This window comes from Dipodomys ordii, unplaced genomic scaffold, assembly GCF_000151885.1.
Source record: "Dipodomys ordii isolate 6190 unplaced genomic scaffold, Dord_2.0 Scaffold59, whole genome shotgun sequence".
In the NCBI taxonomy this organism is placed as follows: Eukaryota; Metazoa; Chordata; class Mammalia; order Rodentia; family Heteromyidae; genus Dipodomys; species Dipodomys ordii.
This window is the reverse complement of record NW_012267275.1, coordinates 7,975,140-7,982,869: the sequence shown is the minus strand read 5'-3', so window position 1 is coordinate 7,982,869 and position 7,730 is coordinate 7,975,140.

Here is a 7,730-nt window from a genome sequence, read left to right as displayed (position 1 = left end):
TTATTGGGGCTGTTTGCTTGGTAGATTTATTTCACCCTTTCACTTTCAAAATATGTTTGTTTTTATGGGCAAGTTGTGAGTGTTAAAAGCAGCAGATAGAAGGATCTTGCTTTTTAATCTAACTAGACAGTTTAGGTCGCTTAATTGGACAGTTCAGTCCATTAATGTTGAGAGTTAGGACTGAGAGGTGTTTGATAGTTCCTGCCATGTTATCCTCCTTCGGGGCTATGACAACTGGGTTCTTCAATTCTCAGTTTGGGTGCGGTTTCTTGGTCTTTATTGTGGTCTTGTTGGTTTTCTCTGTGTAGGACATCTTTAACTATCTTTTGTAGGGCTCGTTTGGTGGGGATATATTGTTTTAGTTTGTCTTTGCTATGGAAGGTTTTTATTTGACCTTCTGTTATGAAGGAGAGTTTAGCTGGGTACAGTATTCTTGGTTGAGAGTTTTTTGTCCTTAGGGTGTGGCATACATCATTCCAGGCTCTTCTTGCTTTAATTGTCTCTGCTGAGAAATCTGAGCTTATTCTAATTGGTTTCCCTAAATAGGTGATGATCTTTGCTCCTAGACAGCTTTAAGGATCCTTTCCTGGGTCTGAATTGATCCTGTGTGGAGTATAATGATCCTGTGTGGATTGATCTTTTCTCCTTGACAGCTTTAAGAATCCTTTCCTTGGTCTGAATTGATCCTGTGGGGATTATAATGTAATGGTGGGATGTCCTGTTCTGGACTGGTCTATTTGGGGTTCTAAAAGCTTCTTGTATTTGAGTAGGTCTATCTATTTGCATCTTTGGGAAGTTCTCTGCTAGGATCCTGTTAAATAAAATTCCTAGACCATTAACTTCTGTCTCTAGGTGTTCCTCTACACCCATTATCCTCAGATTAGGCCTTCTGACGCTGTCTTTCAAATTTCGAATAAATCTCTCATATTTCTTGGATTTGTCTTGGATAGTTGTATGTTCTTTCTCTATAAATATCTAGTTTCTCTTCAGTCCCATAGATTTGATCTTCTGCATGGTCTAACCTACTGTCAGGAATTTCTACTTTGTTTTTTGTTTCTTTTCCTTCTAATTGGTCAGCTATGATGGCTTCAAATTCTTTGTTGGAACTTTGTTTTAGATCTTGTATGAACTCCTTTACTTCCTTAATTTGGTGTTCAGTGTTTACTCTCAAATCACCTAGTTGATTGGTTGTGGTTTCCTTGGATTCCCTTTCCTTCTGAAGGGCTCCTTTCAGCATTCCCTTTGTGGTGTCCCTGGAGTCCTTCAGCTGTCTATTTATGGATTATTGATCTTTGTCTATTCTCATCCTGATCATGCAATTCTTTTATTTCTCTTTGACTGTTCTCAGCCTTCTCATGCAATTCTTGTATTAATCTTTGAGTAGCTTCCTCACGTTCATGAGATTCCTGTATTAATTTTTGGTTCCCCTCTACAAGCTTGTGATTTTCAAATATTAATCTTTGGTTTGCCTCATCTAGCTCCCTATCATGCTCACAGCTCACACTGAGTCTTTTGCAGGTTTTCAACCTTTTCATTCACCATGTTTACCAGTAGTGTCTGTAGAGCTTTTTGGGAACTCTCCTATGGATTATTCATTAACTGTTCTGTCACGTGATTATCTTGAGTGGGAGTTGAGATACCTGAATTTGCCTTTTTTGTGTGTGTTTCTCTAGCTTGTTCTACCCACTTGGTATGAAAGTAACACTAATTTTTGTGCCAGACACTATTTTAGGCAAGCATCAGCCAGAGTCCTGTAGTTGCACAGTCAAAATATCTCCAGATACATTCTAGTTCAACATATACAATCTTTTCAACAACAAACAACTGTGGATTAATGGGCTAAGAATATCAAAGAGGGATTCAACAGACCAGAAATTAATAGGTTTACAGAAAATTATAGGGAAAAATAAGATTAGAGGGATGTGGAGAGATAAAAAGAAAGTGAATTTAACCAGGTTTAGAGAGGAAGTGAATAGGACAGAATGAGGAGTGAGAGATAAAGAAACAAAGAAAAAGTGAAAACACAAAAATTTAAATTAAAAAATGATGCACTGAAAAATTATGTGAGTATAAAGAAGTGATACTTAGAGAAGATAAGGATAGGATATGATGAGAAAGATAAAAAGGAAAAATGAAATAATGAAAAAATAAAAAAATTAAAATGGTATACTTAAAAATTATATAGGTATAAAGAAATAATACTATGATTAAAGAAGTTATGCCTAAGATGTTGTGAGTTGTGTAATAAATTTCTGGATTAAGTATGTACACCATGAGGGATAAGATCTTGTAATCAATGTGGGTATATACCTCAGGATGAGCGGAACAGCAATTAAGTCACATGAAAAAAAAGAAAAGAAAAAAAAAGGACCAAAAGGTTAAAAGAGATTAAAACACACACACACACACACACACACACACACCTAAAATAAAAATTATAAAACAAAAAAAAGGAAAACAATTTTTTAAAAATTAGGTAAAAGTAGAGTTATTTGATTTTTTTTTTTTGGTGTGGTGGGGGAGATCTTTTATCTCCCCTGTGTCCATAACTAGTCTGTTGGTGGAGTCTCAAGTCTACTTGTAGTATTTGGTTTTCCTGTGGCTTGATTGTTTTCTTAAGTCAGTTTGTTTGAGCAGGCAGAAAGAAGCACTGCTTTACACAAGACTTTGTGATTCTCCTCCCTGGTAGTTCAGTGGAAGGGAGATCTGCTTTGAGTATCACAAAAGAGGGAGATGTTTTCTCTAGCTTGCAGTTGCTGTGATGAGGATAGGTTCTGGGTAGGGTTGAGGCCTATCAGCAATCAGTAGCTTTTCCCTGAGTGGATAGCTCCTGAGACACTCACAAAGTCCAGGTTGGAGCCATTCTCAGGATTTATGTTTACTGAGATTCAGTTTGTCTTTTATTGCTCCTGCCATCTAGGCTGCAGTAGGGAGGAGCAGCCTCTGACTCTGTTTACCCAGTGAAGAAAATCATTCCTCTGTCGGAGGAGCTTCCTCTGCACGGGTGGGGTAACTTTCTCCTGGGTGGAGCTGAGCCCAGCTGGTCAGGTCAGGTTCCTGGGACCAACTAAATGTCTCCTATTGTTTTCTATCAAGGCCTGAGTTGGAGCTAGCTGATTGACTGGGCCTTTGTCAGTATCAAAGATGGAGTTCTTCTCAGGTGGTGGGGGAGGGGCTACATTCCCCCTGATGCTTTGTGAGAAGGGGTGAGGATGTCTTGAGAATGTTCATGCAAGCCTCTTGGTTATTGGGAGGTCCCTGGTCTGAGATTAGCAGGATGAAAATTTCTGCTCCTTGTCAGTTTTTGCTGGTGGTGAGTAGAATCTGCTCACACACCGTGTCTGTGCCTTTGTCCTGTATTCTCTCTGTTGCTATGGCGGCCGTGGCAGCTGCCACTGCCTTTGTTATGATGGGCACCAGCATGTGCTCATATCTCTCCTTGACCAAGCTGCCTGTATTATCCCTCTCTGGCCAAACTCTGTACTGTGATGGCACACTTGGTGTGATTCTCTAGCCTACGACTGTTCACTGGAACACTAAAACTGCTTTCTATGCAAGAGTTGGTTTAGCCTCCAGCTTCTCCTCTGCTATCTTCCTCCAGTCTCTGCGATTTTTCTTTATTTTTAAATGATTATGTACTTATAAACTTCATCTTGTTAATATACGATCTTACATTAATCTATTTTCAATTATTTAAATAACTTACATTTTGGTCATGGGATATGTAGTTATTTTACATATTCCTGAATTTTGTTTGCTGTTTATTATTGTTTTTACTTTTAGAGATGAAAAATAATTCTAAAAACTGTAGTATGAACACATATTGCCATATGCCTTCTTCCAGGTGGTTCCAACTTTAAAGAAAGATATAGAAGTAGTTGTTAATAAAGCCAAAACTTTTAACCATTCTAGGTTTTGCTTCCAGCATATTGGCTTCCCACATTTTTTCTTTACTACCTTTTATATATCTGATATTTTTCTCATATGGTGGCTTTTAGTCATCTCTACAATCAGCTTGAATATCTAACTGTATTTTACCCATTGCTCTAAAACCTGATGGCACATAAAATTCCTTTTATGATCAGTTAAAAACTCAAACTTCAAGGTCATTTCACTAGAGATATTGATCCAGTGAATTTGGGGGCTAGGACTCATGAATCAGCTTTTTATCAAACTCCTCAAGGAATTCTTATGAAAACAGTCTAAGAATATACGTTAAAAAGCCCTACTTTATATTTGTCCCAAACTTTGTTATTTTTATGTTCAACAATTCTCAATTTTACTTAACAAAATATCTCTCCAGGTTAGTACTTAATTTTCACTGCGGTCAAAAAAGTATGGCACACACTACCAGCAGATTATGGTAGAAAAATAGGGGTTTTGTCTGAAGTGAAATAAATACAATGATAGTCACTTATTCCAGGTAAGTTTCTATATTTCTATATATGCTGTAAGCAGAGGCACTGAGGAGCTTTTTCCTGTTTTCCCCCCCAAGGATTACACACTGAAGTAAAAGATAAAGATGATGCCTTCATTTGGGAAACAGGAAAGATTTTTATTGTTCCTTTAGGCTCATTTGCAGGTACATACAAAAGGTTAGGTTTCTTTATGTTAGATTTCTTCTGCCACACAGCTCACTACAAGTGAAGACTTTCTTTACCTGTTGATCACAACTTCATATCACCCTGAAAATTTTAAGAAAATTATAAATTCCCATAATTGCTACTTCTATAAACAACAAAGTATCCTTTGTCTCTGACCCAGGAAACATCTGTGCTCCTCTATCTATGGAAAGCTAGCTTGTTAGGTTCTGAATATTGTGAGATCTCAGATGTTTTGTTGTTCTTAACTCAACCTGTAATTTATGGTTTGTTTAATTGAATGCAACACATAATTTCCTGTAATTATAGATATGTTTAAGTTACATTTCTACAAATAACAATAAACAGACGCTTATTATGTCCTCTGAAAATTATTAAGACAGCTCCACTTCCATACAATGTGAATTAAATTATTGTCTCAAAATACAGGATTGATGAAGGGTACAATGTGTAATTTCCAGTTATTGAAAGTTTTCAAATGTCTCAATGAAGGAGAAAGTAGACAAAGGAAATTTCTTTTATAACAGAAATTGAGCTACCTAGAAGGTTAAAAGGTTGCTTTGTACTTGGATAAAATGTCTATATTGTTTTCTTACTGAGGAAATTATAAAAAAAGAACGTTTACCAAATGTTTTTTTACATATGAAATATTAGGGTTTTTTTTTGCAGAGAGCCTCATTGCTCTATTGTGCTTCTGACAATCTTTCTTTAATTTGATAAATGTGTTTTTGTCAAATGCAAAATAGTTAAAATAACCTGAAATGCCTCATCCTCTTGATGCATTCTGAATTTACAGAAGCTTCTAAAGAAAATACTGCTTAAGGCTGGGAACATTATGAATATTTCATTGGAACTCATGCTGTCAAAATATAGGGGGAAATGCCTGTCGGATATGTGGAATAAATTAATGGAACTATGACAATTGAAAATTAGAATGCATCTTCTAACTAGATTGATTCTGTTTTAGAGATCCTCCTGGGACCATAAGTAGCTGGGCTGCCTACTATAAGTTGGAAAACAGTGTTGAAGTCAACCATTTTCTCCTTGTATTCAGGACTCATATCATCTGTCAATTATCTGACCAAATTTTACTTAGAAGTGGGAACTCTAAATCTTTCATCAGTCTTTTTGTCTATGCTGCATGACAAAAGCGGCTTGTTCTGCAGTCCATATTCTCACATTTACAACAATCATATAATAAATTATTTCATTATTTACAATTTCATAGTATCAGTTATTATAAAGTGATTTGTCCCAATTTTAGTTGCAAAGAGATTGTGGACTGCATGGTCTTCAATAGTTTATTCTAGCTGGAAATTTTGCTGATGGCAGACTGACATTAAAGCAATACTCAGTGAAAAAAATCCAAAAGACTGAGGATTTAATATCTTCCTTTAAACTTTCCTCAAAAATCTTTCATCTACCCCCACCAAGGCAATTCTTGATGTTCTTAACATAGCAAAGGTACAGACATAATGCAGAAGATTTTGATCCCAAATGTAAGACAGACTGATTAGTACTGACCAAATAATTGAAGATGATTTCTTTTGTTCCTCTCATTATTATTATTATTATTATTTTATTATGTCAGTCATGGAGCTTGAACTCTGTGACTAAAAGATAATACAAAAAATCAAAAATATAGAAAACAAAGAAGTTTGTGCTATTCAAGTAATAACAAAATATAATTAATTATTATAAAAAATAGAATTATGTCAGTTAGCATTATGTACTATATTCTTCCTCTCTCCAAATGACTGAGTGCCAAAAACTTGGACAACTCATTTCAGTGTGAAGTCCCAAATGTATGAACATGCTTTAACTCCTGTTCCTTTCCCCAAAGATATTGTTAGTTCTACTTAGGTAGATTTCAAATCTCTATTAGTTGGAAATAAGTCATTAACTAAATCACATTCAAGTAGAATTCTAGACACCATGAAGCACATTTATGTCTCACTTTTTTATGGATCGGTTTTTATAATCTGGAGTTAAATCTTACACATCCTTTCTTCAAATGCTTTTAAAAATCTGTGTTTCCTTAATATCCCTTTATAAAATTTCATGTGGGCTAATAAAGTTGCCTTCCTTCTAGTGTTCCTTACCCAAATCCACTTTATCAGATAAACAGAATTCCTAAAGCAATCATCCACTTTTAGTTCAATGTTCCTCATCTTTTGCTGGAGAAAGCATGGCATAGACTTCCTAGTAGAACTTAGTTGTGCACCAATATATGTAGTTTTATTTTCTATTTCTGTACTAAACTATGGGGTTGCTCAATTTTTATATGTTTATTGTCTACTATAGGCCCTCCTCTATGAAGTGTTTGTTCAACTGTTTGAAGTTCTTATTGGTCTTTCATATTAATTCATATTCCTTCTAGAAAATATATTCTAATGTAAGGAGTTATTTCACTCTTGGTTAGTAGAAATTTGTAATGGGAATTCAGTTGTTTAGTTGTTTCTTCTTTGGCTAACACTTTTTTATTTTTTTAACAAATTTATGCAGTGTTACCAGTCATAGAATCAGGAAGATAACCTGCTATTTCATCTACTCTAACTTTTTGGTGGAGTTGAGGATTGAGCTTAGGGGCTTGCATCTATGAGATAGGTGTTCTCCCACTGAGCCACATCCTCAGTCCTCAGAACTTTTTAACAATTTTCCTTAGACATTGAGGTTTACAATCTATTCCAAAACTAACTTTTAAATATATTTTTCACAAGTAATCAGTGCATTTTTTACTTGACATGATTTAAAATTAAGTCATTTGTGAAATGTACTCAACTTCTTGAGAAAATACCAATCTCAGTAATATAAATTTTACATAAATAACAATATTTTACATTAATAGCAACGCAAGTATTTGCCTTCAAATATCACATTAAACACATGTAGGGAGATACAATTGTATCAAGAAATATTACCTAAAATTCAGATTTAAATTGGATCTTGTATTTTCATTTACTAAATCTGGAATCTAAATCCCAAATCTAAAGCTCTATATAAAATAAATGGAATCTATATTTTGTGACATCCACTTGTTATCTATTCAGCTTTCTATGATAAAAAAGAAGTTTTTCATAACTACAGGAATGGCTTGAAATGATTATGCTACATGTATCCCCGTGAGAG